At 42.9% G+C, this 19,259-nt stretch overlaps 1 protein-coding gene and 1 long non-coding RNA gene across 2 annotated transcripts in view; one reads left to right on the top strand and one right to left on the bottom strand.

Annotated features, from left to right (window-relative positions):
* bbox1 (butyrobetaine (gamma), 2-oxoglutarate dioxygenase (gamma-butyrobetaine hydroxylase) 1) overlaps nt 1-19,259 on the top strand; it is a 271,737-nt gene that overhangs the window by 213,142 nt on the left and 39,336 nt on the right. The window lies entirely within an intron of this gene.
* LOC137377132 (uncharacterized) overlaps nt 1-19,259 on the bottom strand; it is a 401,963-nt gene that overhangs the window by 190,585 nt on the left and 192,119 nt on the right. The gene's annotated exons all lie outside the window — the stretch shown is intronic.

Consider the following 19,259-nt stretch of genomic DNA (forward strand, 5'->3'; position numbering starts at 1 on the left):
GCCAGTCTTAATTTCTGTACATTTTTGTTTTAGTGTGCTATTTGGGACTTAGCCAAAAAGCACATAGAATGAAAGTTGTGCTGAGAAACTCTCTAGAATCCAGCTGGAAGCATTTTCTAGCACACGTTTATACAAATCAGTCAAAAGGATTCTACCAGTTCCTATTTTCTCCCCACTTTTGAGGTTTTTTTGTTTATTAATGAGATGTGAACTTTGCTGCCAAGGCCAGCATTTATTGCCCATCCCTAATTGCCCTTGATCAGGTGGTGGTGAGCTTTTTTCTTGAACTGCTGCAGTCCGTGTGGTGAAGGTACACCTACAGTGCTGTTCGGTAGATAAGTGGCTTGGAGAGAAACTTGGAAGTGGTGGTGTTCCCATGTGCCAGCTGCCCTTTTCTTTCTAGGTGGTAGATATCGCAGGTGTTTGGGGGCACCATCAAGGAAGCCTTGGTGAGCTGCTGCATTGCATCTTGTAGGTGGTATACACTGCAGCACTGTTGGTAGTGGTGGTGGAGGGAGTGAATGTTTAAGATGGTGGATGGGGTGACGATCAAGCAGGCTGCTTTGTCCTGGATGTTGTTAAGCTTCTTGAGTGTTGTTGGAGCTACACTCAACCAAGCAAGTGGAAAGTATTCCATCACACTCCTGACTTGTTCCTGGAGGTGATGGAAAGGTAGTCAGTGGGTGAATCACTCATTGCTGAATTCCCAACTGCTGACCTGCTCTTGTAGCCACAGTGTTTATGTGGCTGGTCGAGTTACATTTTTCATCAATGATGACCCCCCCCGCCCCCCCCCCCTCCCCCCCAGGATGGTGATGATGAGGGATTTGATCATGGTAAAGCCCTTGAATGTCAACAGGAAATGGCCACTGCCTGCAACTTATGCAGCATGAATGATAATTGCTACTTATCATCCCATTCCTGGATGTTGTCATGGACTGCTTCATTATCTGAGGAATTACGAATGGAACTGAACACTGTGCAATCAACGAACAACACCACTTCTGACCTTATGATGGAGGAAAGGTCATTGATGAAGCAGCTGGTCTGATTAGTAAGTTTGCGGATGACACAAAGGTTGGTGGAGTTGCGGATAGTGATGAGGATTGTCAGAGGATACAGCAGGATATCGATCGGTTGGAGACTTGGGCAGAGAAATGGCAGATGGAGTTTAATCCGGACAGATGTGAGGTAATGCATTTTGGAAGGTCTAATGCAGGTGGGAAGTATACAGTAAATGGCAGAACCCTTAGGAATATTGACAGGCAGAGAGATCTAGGCGTACAGGTCCACAGGTCACTTAAAGTGGCAACACAGGTGGATAAGGTAGTCAAGAAGGCATACGGCATGCTTGCCTTCATCGGTCGGGGCATAGAGTATATAAATTGGCAAGTCATGCTGCAGCTGTACAGAACTTTAGTTAGGCCACACTTAGAATATTGCGTGCAATTCTGGTCACCATACTACCAGAAGGACGTGGAGGCTTTGGGGAGGGTACAGAAGAGGTTTACTAGGATGTTGCCTGGTCTGGAGGGCATTAGCTATGAGGAGAGGTTGGATAAACTTGGATTGTTTTCACTGGAACGACGGAGGTAAAGGGGCTACATGATAGAGGTTTACAAAGTTATGAGTGGCATGAACAGAGTGGATAGTCAGAAGCTTTTTCCCAGGGTGGAAGAGTCAGTTACTTGGGGACATAGGTTTAAGGTGAGCAGGGCAAAGTTTAGAGGGGATGTGCGATGCAAGTTCTTTACACAGAGGGTGGTGAGTGCCTGGAACTTGCTGCCAGGGGAGGTGGTGGAAGCAGGTACAATAGCGATGTTTAAGAGGCATCTTGACAAATACATGAATAGGATGGGAACAGAGGGATACGGTCCCTGGAAGTGCAGAAGGTTTTAGTTTAGGCAGGCATCAAGATAGGCGCAGGCTTGGAGGGCCAAATAGCCTGTTCCTGTGCTGTATTGTTCTTTGTTCTTTGAAGACAGTTGGGCCTAGGACACTACCCTGAGGAACTCCTGCAGCGATATCCTGGGGCTTAGATATTTGGCCTCTAACAACCACAACCATCTTCTTTTGTGATAGTTATGACTCCAGCCAGGGGAGAGTTTTCCCCGATTTTCACTGATTTCAATTTTACTAGGGCTCCTAGATGCGACACTCGGCCAAATGCAGTCTCACCTTGCCTCTAGAATTCAGCTTTTTTGTCCATGTTTGGCTGTAATGAGGTCTGGAGCCATGTGGTCCTGGCGAAACCCAAACTGAGCATTGATGAGCAGGTGTTTGGTAAGTAAGTACCACTTTATAGCAATATGATACCTTCCATTGCTATGCTGATGACTGGGACTAGGTTGATGGGGCTGTAATTGGTTGGATTGGATTTGTCCCGCTTTTTGTAGACAGGATATACCTGGGAAACTTTGTCAGGTAGATACCAATTTTGTTGCTGTACTGGAATGTCTTGACTAGAAGCAACGTCTTGACTAGAAGCACAGCTAGCTCTGGACCATGTCTTCACGTCAACCAGGATGTTGTTGGGGCTTAATAACATTGTTGCGCAGGACGGAATAGCCAAATTTTATATAAATTTATACAATATTTGTTGCTTCTTTCAATCTATGTGCAGTCATAGTGCTGATAATCAGTTAAGACATTTTCATTACAGATTTTAAAATCCATTATCTACTGCTCTGTTTCACTTTTGTGTAGAAACCAGTGGTAATACAGAATTAATGTTGTTCTAAGTCTACAGAAATGTACCTGACTACCTTTTGAAATGTTGAATTAGTAGTACTGAGGTGGTGTGAATGATAACACTCCTATGCATTCTGGTACCAGAGTTTAGTGTTATCTGGTTCTAGTGTTAGAGTTTCACTTTGTTTTTTTTTGGCTTTTGGTTTGTTTCAAACAACTGCCTCAGTTCCGAAGAAGGGTCACTGACCCGAAACGTTAACTCTGCTTCTCTTTCCACAGATGCTGCCAGACCTGCTGAGTGGTTCCAGCATTTCTTGTTTTTATAACTGCCTCATTAAATTGTATGTAGCGCCTTTCAGGTTCTGAGGACACCCCAGAGTACTTCACAGCTAATGAAGTACCTCTGATGTGTAGTCACTGTTATGTCGGCAAATACAGCAGTCGGTTTATACACAGCTTTAGTCCCACAAACAGCATTGAGATAAATGGCCTATTAATCAATTTTAGAATTGCTGACTAGAACACTGAGAGAACGCCTCTGCTCTTCTTAGAATAGTACAATAGGATCTTTTATATCCACCCGAGAGGGCAGATAGGGCCTAAGTTTAATAGTTCATCTGAAATAGCATTTCCAACAGCACAGCACTCCCTCTGTTCTGTTCAGAAGTATCAGCCAAGATTATGTGCTCAAGTCCCTTAATTATAGTACCATCACAGAGCCAAAGCTGATACTTGGAAGTGGAAACAAATGAGATAATCATTTGATAGGTTAGGTTTATAAAAACTCTACATGTATTAGGCCATTTTAAGAGAGCTTCTGGTGTCTGTGGAACTATACCTGAGCATGTCAAGCAGCGGAACGGATTAATGCATCTGGAGTTTTCTATTTCTCGAGCAAGACAGTTGACTCCCTAGGAGTATCATCTTGCCTTATATCCAGCAGATCATAGTTCTTCACAGTTGATATTTATATTTGTAAGACTGTAACAGACTCATCTTAACTCTGGATCAATTTCAGAATGAAAGACATTTTTACATGGACAGCTCGTTAGCATGGCTCAACCCCCTACCAGGAGGGCCAGTGAACTGCCTTTAGTTGGCTGCTACCTTTCAACTTGTCTGGCTTGAGTGGCCCTACCAGGAGTTATACTCCTGCCAGCATAGCTCTCATGGTCATAGGAACAGGCAAGCCTTCCCAGCACATCAAGGTGCAATCATAGCCTGCCCTGTATTTCCTTCCATTTGCATATCTGTGAAGAGCTTTGTGATTTTTTTTTAGATTGTTGTTTGTGGCCTCCAACTCTTTTCTAAGCAGCTCCTGTGTTTCAGCTCTGGGAAACAGTCGGCATCTGTCTTTGAGGAACTCAGTGAACCTGGAATTTCAGATGGACATGGAAACTAATTCAGAGCCAGCGGTCTCAAGAAAATCTATTGCCAGTTGATTATCCAGCCAAAACCAAACTGGTACAGTTTTTCCAGCTTGGACAGTTCTGGCTCAAACTCCGAGCCACGTTGAAGTACCAGTTTCCATTAGAATCAACCGAGCTGCTTCAAGCCATATGCAGCATACATGCTAATGGCTAGTGTTTCACGCTGACATCAATGTTTCTGAAAGCCTGTCAGCTTGTCTGGTTGGTATCAGAAATCAGTGGTTTCATTGAAGTATATTTTCCTGAATTTGCCCCAGTATGCTCCAAAATGTAATTGTACACCCATACAAGTCCTCAGAGCTCCGCACATGCATAAACAGCAACAACTTGTGCACATTTGCAAAACTTCATGTGTGCACATGTGGTCAGCATTTGGACATGAAAGATGTTGATAAGAATACTGAGGAAGACTGAGACAAAATACAAGAAGATATTAATAAACTTGCAGAATGGGCATGTAATCAGCAAATAATTTTCAATATAGATAAGTGTGAGGTGGTACATTTTGGTAGAAACATACTCCTTGGAAAATAAAAGTCTAAATGGGTAGAAGAACAGAGGGATAGTCTAATACTATCCTTAACCTCTTTAGTTAGCCACAGATAGATCACTTTTTCCAAGGAATTTAGGTTAATTGAGAATTATGAAATATCCTTTCAATGTTCACCATTGCTCATCTACCATTATACCTTTTAATCTAACTTCTCAACCATCTTAGCCAACTCTCGCCTTCTACCTATGTAATTGACTTTATCTAAAGTCAATAATCTAGTTTCAGACTTCTATAAGTCGCTCTACAACTCATTGTGAAATTCTATTATATTATGATCACTCTTTCCCAGAGGATCTCTTACAATGAGATTACTAATTAACCCTGTTTCATTACACAAAACAAGATCTAAAATAGCCTCTTCCCTGGTTGGTTCACAACCTGTTGTTCTAGGAAACTATCTCAAATGCATTTCATGAACCCGTCCTCCAAACTACCTTTCCAATTTAATTGCATTAGAGAGAGTACAGAGGAGATTTATGAGGATGTTGCCAGGACTGGAAAAATGCAGCTATGAGGAAAGATTGGATAGGCAGCGGTTGTTTTCCTTGGGACAGAGGAGGCTGAGGGGAGATCTGATTGAAATGTACAAAATTGTGAGGGGCCTGGATAGAGTGGGTGTGAAGGGCTTATTTACTTTCACAGAGGTCAGTGACTAGGGGGCACAGATTTAAAGTGATTGGTAGAAAAATTAGAGGAAAACATTTTTCACCCAGAGAGTGGTTAGGAGTCTAGAACTCACTGCCTGAAAGGGCAGTAGAGGCAGAAACCCTCAACTCATTTAAAAGGTGTCTGGATATGCACCTTAAGTAACCTGCAGGGCTACGGACCAAATGCCAGAAGGTGGGATTAGGCTGGGTGGCTCGTTTTTCAGCTGGCGCAGACACGATGGGCCAAGTAGCCTCTTTCTGTGCCATAAACTTTCTATGATTCTCTGATTTGTCCAGTCTATATGAAGATTAAAGTCCTCATGATTATTTCATTTCATTTATTACAAGCTCCTCTTATTTCTTGATTAATACACTGTCCAACAGTGCAGCTACTGTTATGGGGACCAACTACTCCTGCTAGCTGACCCTTGTTATTTCTTGTCTGCACACATATTGATTCTACTTATTGCTCTTCCAAACCAAGATCCTTCCTCACTGATGTCCTTAGATCACCCCTCATTATCACGGTTACCCCCAAAACTCCTGGTTGCAGCTTCAGTAAACAGTATCTATCCCCTAACTATGCTGTCCCCTACCACATTCCTTTCCACTCCCCTCACTTGGTGCCATGGTCTGTTTGCTCATCCTCCCTGCAGTCATTGCCCTCATCCACACAGGCAGCAAGAACCTCATATCTATTGGATAAAAAAGACTGAGGCTTCCCCAGCTCCACCTGGGTCCCCTTACCTGCCTGACTTGCCCTTGGCCACTAACTAGACCTGTTCCACAACCTAACATAAGGGGTGTGACTGCCACCTGGATCAAAGTGTCCAGGTAATTCTTCCCCTCCCTGATGCCTCACAATGTCTCCAATTCAGACTCCAATGCAACACTCTAAGCTGAGGTTACTTGAGACACAGACACTTACTGCAGCTGTGGTTGTCTGAGATTGCAATGCTGTCCACGAACTCTCAAATGCTGTAGTTGTGGCACCCTGCCAGCACTGCCAAACCTATATAACCCTGTTTTATTCATTTACTTAATTAGGCTAAGTACTTGATTTAGCAGATTAAATTAAAGATTTACCTGTAACACAAACCACTACAGGTATCGGAGGCAAAAAGCAACACCTCCTTCCCCCTCTGTACTGAATTCCCACTTACATTAAATTCCTAACGTTCACACTTAGTGCGTCAGCAGATACTTTTATACCCCATTTTTGAGTCACACCCAAGTTACAAGTGCTGACTCAGATTCCTGCTCACAGTAACAGTACCTATTCAGACCATCACATACAGCTGATTGACTGCCACAGATGGGCAGCTAAGTGTTGACTAACATGCAGTTTCTTTCACGGTTCTTAAAGTTCTAAGTTGAATTCAAAAAGTTTAACTAAATTTCAGTTTGACTCTAAAATAAAAGCAAAATACTGCAGATGCTGGAAATCTGAAATAAAAACAAGAAATGCTGGAAATACTCAGTTTGATTCGACTTTCCCACTCCTGCTTACCAGAGAATTCCACTTGCACCAGATTCCCAGCTTTTACACCCTGTTTATAATTCACTCCATTTTATGACCACTCTGTGCCAACCACAGTTATAAAATTCTACAATTCTACCTGTAGGTTAATTTGCATCATCAGCTCATCCAAAACTCGGTAGCAATTATCCTATCCTATAGCAACCAGCACTCAACCATCCTCACTGATTTACATTGTTTTTCAGTCCCCCAGTGCCTTAGGAATCAAAATTGTAATCCTCAAGTTTAAATCCCTCCATATTTGTAACCACCTCCTGAGCGACCCTCCCAAAATCTCTGTTATTCTGACTGCAGCCTTTTGTGCACATCACTCCCTTTATCCCACCTTTGGGAGTCATGTCTTCAGCTGTCGAGGCCCCATATTCAATAAGTCCTTTCCTAAACCCTTCTGCCTCTCCATCTCCCTCTCCTCCTTTAAGGCCCTCATTATAGCATACCTCTTCAACCAAGCTTTTGGTTACCGCTTACATTTCCTTCTTTGGCTCAGCATTCATTTTTTTCCTTGATAGCTTTGTTGGTGCACTGTGCATTCAGGATTGCCACTGTTTCTAACAGCGTAGCAAGGTCTTTAAATTTGGGTTTTCGCAGAACACAAGATAAGAATTCCATGAAATTAAACAGCATATAACTTATCCTGCAACCGTAAGGCAGTGACCCTGGGCGCTGTCCTATTTTTAGAAAATTCATTCCTAGGATGTGGGAGTCACTGATTAGGCCAGCATTCATTGCCCATCCTTAATTGCCCTCGAGAAGGTGGTGGTGAGCTGTCTTCTTGAACCGCTGCAGTCCATGTGGGGTAGGTACACTCAGTGCTGTTAGGAAGGGAGTTCCAGGATTTTGACCCAGCGACAGTGAAGGAATGGCGATATAGTTCCAGATCAGGATGGTGTGTGGCTTGGAGAGGAAGTTGCAGGTGGCGATGTTCCCATGCATTTGCTGCCCTTGTTCTTCTAGGTGGTAGAGGCTGCAGGTTTTGAAGGTGCTGTCAAAATGGCCCTTGCTGCATTGCTGCAGTGCATCTTGTATATGGTACACACTGCTGCCACTGTGCATTGGTGGTGAAGGCAGTGAATGTTTGTGGATGGAGTGCCAATCAAGTGGGCTGCTTTGTCCTGGATGGTGTCAAGCTTCTTGAGTGTTGTTGGAGCTGCACCCATTCAGGCAAGTGGAGAGTATTCCATCACACTCCTGACTTAGAAACATAGAAAATAGGAGCAGGAGTAGGCCATTCAGCCCTTCGAGCCTGCTGCGCCATTCATTATGATCATGGCTGATCATCCAACTCAGTACCCTGTTCCCACTTTCGCACCATATCCTTTGATCCCTTTAAACCCAAGAGCTATATCTAACTCCTTCTTGAAAACATACAATGTTTTGGTCTCAACTGCTTTCTGTGGTAGCGACTTCCACAGGTTCACCACTCTCTGGGTGAAGAAATTTCTCCTCATCTCAGTCCTGAATGGTTTACCCCATATCCTTAGACTATGACCCCTGGTTCTGGACTCCCCCACCGTCGGTAACATCCTTCCTGCATCTACCCTGTCAAGTCCTGTTAGAATTTTCCTGTTATAGGTTTCTATGAGATCCCTCCTTTGAACTCCTGCGACTATAATCCTAACCGACTCAATCTCTCCTCATACATCAGTCCCGCCATCCCAGGAATCAGTCTGGTAAACCTTTGCTGCACTCCCTCTATAGCAAGAACATCCAACCTCAGATAAAGGAGATAAAAACTGCACACAATATTCCAGGTGTGGCCTCACCAAGGCCCTGTATAATTGCAGCAAGACATCCCTGCTTCTGTACTCGAATCCTCTCGCTATGAAGGCCAACATACCATTTGCCTTTTTTACCGCCAGTTAGACCTGCATGCTTACCTTCAGCGACTGGTGTACGAGAACACCCAGGTCTCGTTGCATATTCCCCTCTCTCAGTTTATAGCAGTTCAGATAATAATCTGCCTTCCTGTTTTTGCTACCAAAGTGGATAACCTCACATTTATCCACATTATACTGCAACTGCCATGCAATTTCCCACTCACTCAACTTGTCCAAATCACCCTGATGCCTCTCCGTATCCTCCTCACAACTCAGCCTCCCACCCAGTTTTGTGTCATCTGCAAATTTGGAGATATTACATTTAGTTCCCTCATCTAAATCATGAATATATATTGTGAATAGCTGGGGTCCTATCACCGATCCCTGCGGTACCCCACTAGTCACTGCCTGCCATTCGGAAAAAGACCCATTTATCCCTACTCTTTGTTTCCTGTCTGCCAACCAATTTTCTATCCATCGCAATATACTATCCCCAATCCCATACGCTTTAATTTTACACGCTAATCTCTTATGTGGGACTTTGTCAAAAGCCTTCTGAAAGTCCAAATAAACCATATCCACTGGCTCCCCTTCATCAACTCTACTCGTTACATCCTCAAAGAATTCTAGTAGATTTGTCAAGCATGATTTCCCTTTCATAAATCCATGCTGACTCTGTCCGATTCTACCACTGTTCTCCAAGTGCTCTACTACAAAATCTTTGATAATGGACTCCAGAATTTTCCACACTACCAACGTCAGGCTGACTGGTCTATAATTCCCTGCTTTCTCTCTACCTCCCTTTTTAAATAGTGGGGTTACATGAGCTACCCTCCAATCTGTAGGAACTGTTCCAGAGTCTATAGAATCTTGGAAGATGACCACCAATGACCATCCACTATTTCTAGGGCCACCTCCTTAAGTACTCTGGGATGCAGACCATCAGACCCTGGGGATTTATCGGCCTTCAATCCCATTAATTTCCCCACCATCATTTTTCTATTAATACTGATTTCCTTCAGTTCTCTCTCACTAAACCCTGTGTTCCCCAACATTTCTGGTGTGATATTTGTGTCCTTCTTTGTGAAGACAGAACTAAAGTATGTATTTAGTTGGTCAGCCATTTCTTTGTTCCCCATAATAAATTCCCCTGTTTCTGACTGTAAGGGACCTACATTTGTCTTCACTAATCTTTTTCTCTTCACATACCTATAGAAACCTTTACAGTCAGTTTTTATGTTCCCCGCAAGCTTACTCTGGTACTCTATTTTCCCCTTCTTAATCAATCCCTTGGTCCTCCTTTGCTGAATTCTAAACTGCTCCCAATCCTCAGGTCTGTTGTTTTTTCTGGCAAATTTATATGCCTCTTCCTTGGATCTAATGCTATCTCTAATTTGCTTTGTAAGCCATGGTTTGGCTACCTTTCCCATTTTACTTTTGCGCCAGAAAGGAATAAACAATTGTTGCAGTTCATCCATGCACTCTTTGAATGTTTGCCATTGCGTTTCCACCATCGTCCCTTTAAGTAACATCTCCCAATCCATCATACCCAACTCGCGCCTCATACCTTTGTCGTATCCTTTACTAAGATTCAGGACCCTAGTCTCAGAATCAACTACTTCACTCTCCACCTTGATGAAGAATTCTATCATATTATGGTTGCTCATCCCCATGCATTCTCGCACAACTAGATTGTCAATTATTCCTCTCTCATTACACAATACCCAGTCTAGGATGGCCTGTTTTCTAGTTGGTTCCTCAACGTATTGGTCCAGAAAACCATCCCGTATACACTCCAAGAATTTCTCTTCTATGGTACTGTGAGTAATTTGATTTGCCCAATCTATATGCAGATTAAAATCACCCCTAATTACAGATGTTCCTTTATCGCATGCATCTCTAATTTCCTGTTTAATGCCATTCCCAACATCACCACTACAGTTTGGGGGTCTATATAATACCCCATTAACGTTTTTTGCCCCTTAGTGTTTCTCAGCTCTACCCATGCAGATTCCACATCGTCACAGCTAATATCTTTCCTCACTATTGCGTTAATTTCCTCTTTAACCAGCAATGCAACTCCACCGCCTTTTGCTTTTTGTCTGTCCTTCTGAAATACTGAATACCCCTGGATGTTCATTTCCCATTGTGCCTTGTAGATGGTGAACAGGATTTGCGGAGTCAGGAGATGAGTTACTTGCCGCAGGATTCCTATCCTCTGACCTGCCCTTGTAGCCACTGTATTTATATGGCTGGTCCAGTTCAGTTTCTGGTCAATGGTAGCCCCTAGGATGTTGATAGTGGGGGATTCAGCAATTGTAATGCTATTGAATGTCAAGCGGAGATGGTTAGATTCACTCTTGTTTGAGATTGTCATTGCCTGGCACTTGCGTGGTGTGAATGTTACTTGCCACTTATCCGCCCAAGCCTGGATATTGTTCAGTTCTTGCTGCATTTCTACGCGGACTGGTTCAGTATCTGAGGAGTCGCGAATGTTGCTGAACATTGTGCAATCATCAGTGAACATATTTAGGGCTATCAGCTGTTGCTCAGTTGTCTGCTTCTTTCTGGAGCTGTGTTGGCTTTTTTGAAGCTGTTTAATAACTTTTGAGAGTTTTTTTAAGTTGCCATGCATGATGCAGGCCACTTCTGTATCCAAAATGACTGAGACAGCTTGGGAACATAGCATATAGTTGAAGATTTATGAGCGTCTCATAAGACAAGAAGAATGTTACAAAACAGGAATATCTCTTAATAAGTGGAAATACTTTGGCAATTTGCTTTTCAAAGAAAGGAGGGGTGCCTGCTCTGTACGGAAAGTGCTCTTTCAGCTTTTGCCTTCTCTAATATTTTTGAATTTCTACACAGCAAAGCTAAGAACATCAAGGTGGCTGCAACATTATAAATTGTCCTATATTATCCCTCTATCACCCACTGTTAGAGGGAATTGTCCATTACATAGTTCATGAAAAGCTCTGAGGCTTGCGTAGACAACTGCAGGAAGGTGTTTCTTGAAAGCCAAACATGCAAACTGACACACACATCCAGGGCTTGGTAGAATTGTAGATAGACAAACATTTGCCTGTGAGGCTTAGTTGGCTAATGACCAGCTAGTGATTACCTTTGGGGAGAGAGAAACGAAGCTACATCTGTTTGGCATTGAGATAGTTCCAAGATTTTTTTTTAATTCATTCATGGGATGTGGACGTCACTGGCCAGGCCAGCATTTATTGCCCGTCCCTAATTGCCCTTGAGAAGGTGGTGGTGAGCTGCCCTCTTGAACCGCTGCAGTCCATTTGGGGTAGGTATACCCAGAGTGCTGCTAGGAAGGGAGTTCCAGGATTTTGACCCAGCGACAGTGAAGGAACGGCAATACAGTTCCAAATCAGGATGGTGTGTGACTTGGAGGGGAACTTGCAGGTGGTGGTGTTCCCATGTATTTGCTGCCCTTGTCCTTCTTGTTGGTACAGGTCGCGGGTTTGGAAGGTGCTGTCTAAGGAGCCTTGGTGCATTGCTGCAGTGCATCTTGTAGATGGTACACATTGCCGCCACTGTGCGTTGGTGGTGGAGGGAGTGAATGTTTGTAGATGGGGTGCCAATCAAGCGGGCTGCTTTGTCCTGGATGGTGTCGAACTTCTTGAGTGTTGTTGGAGCTGCACCCATCCAGGTAAGTGGAGAGTATTCCATCACACTCCTGACTTGTGCCTTGTAGATGGTGGACAGGCTTTGGGAAGTCAGGAGGTGAGTTACTCGCCTCAGGATCCCTAGCCTCTGACCTGCTCTTGTAGCCACGGTATTTATATGGCTACTCCAGTTCAGTTTCTGGTCAATGGTAGCCCCGAGGATGTTGATAGTGGGGGATTCAATGATGGTAATGCCGTTGAATGTCAAGGGGAGATGGTTAGATTCGCTCTTGTTGGAGACGGTCATTGCCTGGCACTTGTGTGGCGCGAATGTTACTTGCCACTTCTCAGCCCAAGCCTGCATATTGTCCAGGTCTTGCTGCATTTCTACACGACTGCCTCAGTATCTGAGGAGTCACGAATGGTGCTGAACATTGTGCAATCATCAGCGAACATCCCCACTTCTGACCTTATGTTATGAAGGAAGATCATTGATGAAGCAGCTGAAGATAGTTGGGCCTCGGACACTACCCTGAGGAACTCCTGCAGTGATGTCCTGGAGCTGAAATGATTGACCTCCAACAACCACAACCATCTTCCTTTGTGCTAGGTATAACTCCAGCCAGCGGAGGGTTTTCCCCCTGATTCCCATTGACCTCAGTTTTTCTAGGGCTCCTTGATGCCATACTCGGTCAAATGCTGCCTTGATGTCAAGGGCAGTCACTCTCATCTCACCTCTTGAGTTCAGCTCTTTTGTCCATGTTTGAACCAAGGTTGTAATGAGGTCAGGAGCTGAGTGGTCCTGGCGGAACCCAAACTGAGTGTCACTGAGCAGGTTATTGCTAAGCAAGTGCTGCTTGATGCCACTGTTGATGACACCTTCCATCACTTTACTGATGATTGAGAGTAGGCTGATGGTGCGGTAATTGGCCGGGTTGGACTTGACCTGCTTTTTGTGTACAGGACATACCTGGGCAATTTTCCACATTGCAGGATAGATGCCAGTGTTGTAGCTGTACTGGAACAGCTTGGCTAGGGGCGCGGCAAGTTCTGGAGCACAGGTCTTCAGTACTATTGCTGGAATATTGTCAGGGCCCATAGCCTTTGCAGTATCCAGTGCCTTCTGTCGTTTCTTGATATCACGCGGAGTGAATCGAATTGGCTGAAGTCTAGTATCTGTGATGCAGGGGACTTCAGGAGGAGGCCGAGATGGATCATCAACTCAGCACTTCTGGCTGAAGATTGTTGCAAATGCTTCAGCCTTATCTTTCGCACTGATGTGCTGGGCTCCCACATCATTGAGGATGGGGATATTTGTGGAGCCACCTCCTCCAGTTAGTTGTTCAATCGTCCACCACCATTCACGGCTGGATGTGGCAGGACTGCAGAGCTTAGATCTGATCCGTTGATTATGGGATCGCTTAGCTCTATCGCATGCTGCTTACGCAGTTTGGCACGCAGATAGTCCTGTGTTGTAGCTTCACCAGGTTGGCACCTCATTTGATGATATGCCTGGTATTAGAAAATCAAAAATGAGTCCATCCTCAATGGCAATTTTGGTAATTCGATATTTGAACCAGACAAATCTGCAAGATACATCAGTTGATGATTGATCAATCAACCTGGCTCATTAATAGGACCTGAGGACCATTTTTGGCAGAGGACTGGCCTTCATCCTATTTCAGTTCAAGATGACCGTGAAAGCCAGTTCTCCAAAGGGTAGAGTGATCCTAGCTGGACAAGCAGCAATTGCTTTAGCAGTAGTAGGTTAAATCCTGCAGTGCGCATAGGCATATGGATTCCCTCAGCTTCTGTTCTTCGTAACGTGCCCTATGTTTTATGGGCTTAGGTGAGTGTGTTGTGTTCTATGTACCTGTATCAGGCAAATGGAAACCCTACTTGTGGATATCTCCATGTTTAGAGTCTTTTAAGCATGTTGATGGGTTTCCAGACAGGACAGTCACCTTGCTGCCCCCAAAAAATAACTGGTCTACTATAGAGCGCCATTGACACCAGCCAGAAAATTTTGTGGCCCAGACAGTCTCACTCTCCTGGTTACAGAGGAGGAAGCTTGGCGGCAAACTGTTGCAATAAGAAAAATCTAACAGGTCATAAAAAAGGTGTTAAAAAATAAATCAAAAAATAGTAGCTGTTTACATTTGTAAAACTATGCAATACTTTAGTTTCCTGAAAGACCTCTTCTGCCACTGTGTACTGTCCTTGTGCATCTATGCAAGCATTCCTAAGATTACAAAAATACCCTTGATATTTAATCTCCAAATAAATTTCTAATGCATTCCTTGTTCCACATAGAACTGCAGCCTTCCATCTAATGAAAACGTCCATTCTCAACCCACTTGTGATACTGAATAGTGCACAACATGTTTTGGTTTATGCTGGCAGCACTCCGTATACAGTACTGTACCCAATATGTAAACTGGAGGAGTATCATCAAAATATTGGGACTAGGGTTTTAAAAAACAATATTCTGTAATTTTTCCAACAGTATTACAAATCAGCTTGCAGAGTGCCAAATTTATGAAAGATGCACCATGCCATAAATACTTAGTAATAAAATCAGAGTGGATTTAAAGAATATTTTTAGTCTAATAAGATTGGTAGTTTTTTGTACATAAGCTTCACATCTTTTTAGATCCAAGAACCAAAAAGTACATATATGTACACAGGGACAATACAGCTTCCACTCCGTGTATCAGGAGAACTTTAGGTAAGCTTTAATCAAAGACAAATTGTGAGATTTATTTTTGCTGATTCTCCTAGAAGTACCATACATAGTATCTGACTTAGTTAAAATTTGCAATTCTATTAAACCAAAATGCCTTCAGCATAACAAGGACAGCTGCTGCTGGATATTTGGTAATCTTAAAAATAATCTAGCTATATATTATAAAAGTGCTATGTAGGCTGCAGCTGTTACCATTCACAAATCTTAACCACTTCTTGTCACAATTTTTTGTCACACCTTTTCAGTCACACATTTCTGTCAATATTTTCCAACCGTCACTGTGTAAGTGCAGGTTCTGGCCACCAGGTGACTCTGTGGGCGAGTTTCCGAGGTCTTTCATCTCTATGATCATCTTGTTTGTATATTTAAAAAATTATCAATTGACTGCAGACACCACCTTAGGCAATATTATTAGCAATTTTTTTTTACAAAACCTTGAATTTTGGGTTCTCATTTCAATAGTGGGCATATACCAGCACAGAAGTCTAATAATGAATATAAAACCTTTATGTACAATTCTTACTGCTTTTCCCATACTTGTGCGTAGGTTGCCGCTAAGGTTGATCTGTATGGGTAACATATCCCAATTTGCAAATTGTTACACTCTTCCCACGGAATTCTCTTGTTTGACCCAGTACAGCAGCTTCAGGAACATACTTTTGAATATACTGCTCATCAATGTTAACAGTCTGATTAGCTGCTTCCTTGGGCATGTAGAAGAGGAACAATGCTTAGTAACAACACAACTTGATCAAATGAAAGCCTATTGTTAGGAATGAGATTTAGAGTGGGATCAAGTTAAGATCATTTTACAGCCAACACTGATCTTTATTCAGACCCTTCATTCATTTATTCTGAACATTATGAAATATATTCTGGATGGAAGTAAAACATCTAACATCACTTAAAACCACTTTAAAGGACTTCCTAGAAAATGGCCTTGCTCCCTTGTTTGCAATGGTCATTATTATTTAAGATCAATGACTTTGTATCTAATAATAAAAAGTTATCAAATCGCCACAGAAAAGATAGTACTAATTCATGGAACAAATATGATTCAATAATAGCAGGATCCAAGATAAGAGAAGACATCAAAGCTGCAGAGGTTCTTATAAGATTTTAGGTACCAAAATGATTTTAAAAATAAATACTTATTAACTACAGAATTGTAAACTTGTCAGGCATTTATCAGTTTCACAGGCCCCGTACTGATCTCGGCAGCGGCGGCGAGGCCTTGTAGTGGTCGCCCCGCCTTTCGGCAATGGGATCTGCATTAAAATATGTTAATATCTACTTACCATGCAAGCTGCAGCAATTCAGCCAGCATGTTGTCATCTTTATTCTGGCAGCTGACAATGCCACACCTTTGAATCCCTTTCAGGGAAACATGACGCGACACCTGTGTGGAGGGGAGAAGAGTTTTTTTTCTCTGTGCGGGAGGGAGAGCGCAAGGTTACAACGACTCGGATCTTGGATTGGTCAGGGGTGGGGGGGGCGGGGGTGGTGATGAGAAGGGGTAAAGGACAAAGTTGTCGAACTTTGGTGGGGGGGGGGGTGTGGGGCGAAAGGTCAAATTTTCAATACAGGTATTCTGGGGGGGGCGAAGGGGCAGGAATGTTGTGGGATGGGCTGGGGGGGGTTGTGGAGGTGGTGGCTGGGAGAATGCGGGGGAAGACTTGTCCATTCATTTTGCACACTTTAAAGTTACTGGCCCTTTAACAATTGAAATGCTTATTTTGGGCTGCAACCCCTTTAAAAATGGTGCCTACGCATTGGCACCGGACACCGTTGCTGGCAACGGCTGGCCCGCCTCCTCCACGTGATCATGGGGGGGGCGGGCACCACAGCCATGCAAATGAGCCGCCGCATTTGAAATTGCGACAGCTCCGTGACGTGGTCCCCGTGCATGAGGGCTGCATTTTTTTTATGCCCGTTGCCTATTTCAGCAGCAGAGTCTTAACGTGCAGCCCATCAGACTGCTGCAACTACACCATCAACTGGGTTGTTTTAAATATTATCAGTCTTGTAGTTAAATATGCCTCTGTAGAATTGGTATACAAAGCTCACTGCCACCGCAGAAAGACCGATGAAAGCTCTGTAATCATTAAGCTAATGTTTGAGCACCACCATTGACAGCTCTTCAGATCTGCATTACCACTTTAGAATAATTAAAGAAAATTCAAAAAAATTTTAACGAATTTCAGATCACTAAAGAGGATTCAAAATTAATTTTATGCATTTCTTTCACCTGAAAGAAAATCAAGAAGATAAATAATAGTTGACAAACATTAAAGGATGTTGCAGTTCCAAAGGAGTAACAGAGATAAAGGTGTGACCCTACCTGCTGGGCACATGTTACAAAGCACAATGGTTCAGAGGAATCCTGAGGTATATGAGCAAAAGGTTCAAAGTTGACTGGGTCCTTGCTAATGTATTTCCCAGATATTCTGTGCTCAAGGTTTGCATCTACGAATGACAACATCTAAATTCTCACCAAAAATATGGACAATCCTCAAAACATTTTTTCTTTTATGCTGAGAAAAAATCTTACTCAATTATCGAGAGATTGACATAGAAGAATAGACAATTTTCCTTTGGAATTAATCTATGCAAAAATCATTAATCAGACATGAAGTTTCCTCCAACTGTTATTGAAAGATGCTGACAGTAACCAAAACCTTTTCTGATCTCAAGGGCATTTATCAAAACCAGAATGATTCTTCAAATCCCAGTTGTAACAAATCTGTCATTGACATTTGTAAAATGTGGAACAACTGTATGGGAAGTTGTGATAGTTTTAGTTTAAAAAAAATCTCCAATCATCACGAACAAGTGCATGGTCAGTGAATGGGAATCTGCAGATGGAATTGCCCTAACTATACTTTACATCTCACACAACACTTTGCCTGGAGAATTTATATGCATATCTCCCAGTCATACTGTCCCTTTCCATCTCACATAACTTGTCCAAATAGATATTGTAAAAACCTCAGTCACATCCTCTGCATTTCTCTGTAGAAATGTTGTGTCCCCAAGAATGTGCATATTTTTGTCATTTTCCTCTGTGTATTTTCCAAGGCCTCAATATTGCCACCATGCATGGCAACCAAAAATGGATACAATATTCCCAAGTGCAGCCGTATTAATGCTGTGTTTACCGCCAAATTTGGCTGCACTGGAATATTGTGTATATTATTCCATATTGTATTCCAGCAATGTAACCTGAAACTATTTGCCTGAAAAAAGGCCCCGTCACATTAATTGTGCATTCTTAATGAATTGTAACCCCCCACCCCCATGTCTATCTCTTGATCCTGAGTCTTTTGCTGGTGCACCTGCATGGTGTAAACAGGGCTGGAGTAACACTACACTTATCCACATTAAGGGACGCTATCATACATGGGCCCAGCCCCCTAACATCTAAAATCAGACAACAACCTATAGATTGGGTCTAAATTGCCAACCCTTGTGTAGATTCTTGTGTGACAAAACTTCTGCTGCATTGCATGTCTAATATTAGAGCTAGTTTTGAAGTGAACAGCAAGGAGTATGAAATTTCTCCAGAATCAATTCCAATAAGGTAGACAGATAATAATGAAATTCAGGTCTTGCATGTTTTACTCCATTAAAGTTGATAGTACTGTACTGCAATGCAAACCTCCACAACAGGTTGATACTTAATAATTTATTTGTTGAACATAAAGACAGGGAAATCCTCTGGAAAAGAGTTTCCTACTTGGGCTGATGGCTTTTGTAACATTTGATTTTTGAAGGATGCATTGGCAAATATTTCTTCCTGTGGTGATGCCACATCCTTAGATACTGGTAAATATGCTCATTTAGGTAAACATTGTGTGAATTGTGTTTTTAAATGCTACAACTACACATGCGCTGGCAACTATTAATGGTGAATATAGTGGTTGCAGTGAATGTTGTAGATATGGAAATTCCTCAAGTGGTTGATCTTGGATTTTTTTTTATTTGTTCATGGGATGTGGACATCACTGGCTAGGCCAGCATTTATTGCCCATCCCTAATTGCCCTTGAGAAGGTGGTGGTGAGCTGCTTTCTTGAACCACTCAGTCGATGTGACTTGGAGGGGAAATTGCAGGTGGTGGTGTTCCCATGCATCTGCTGCCCTTGTCCTTCTTGGTGGTAGAGGTCGCGGGTTTGGAAGATTCTCTAATATTCTCCTGTGATCCCACAATGAGT

This window comes from Heterodontus francisci, chromosome 14 (assembly GCF_036365525.1).
Source record: "Heterodontus francisci isolate sHetFra1 chromosome 14, sHetFra1.hap1, whole genome shotgun sequence".
Taxonomy (NCBI): Eukaryota; Metazoa; Chordata; class Chondrichthyes; order Heterodontiformes; family Heterodontidae; genus Heterodontus; species Heterodontus francisci.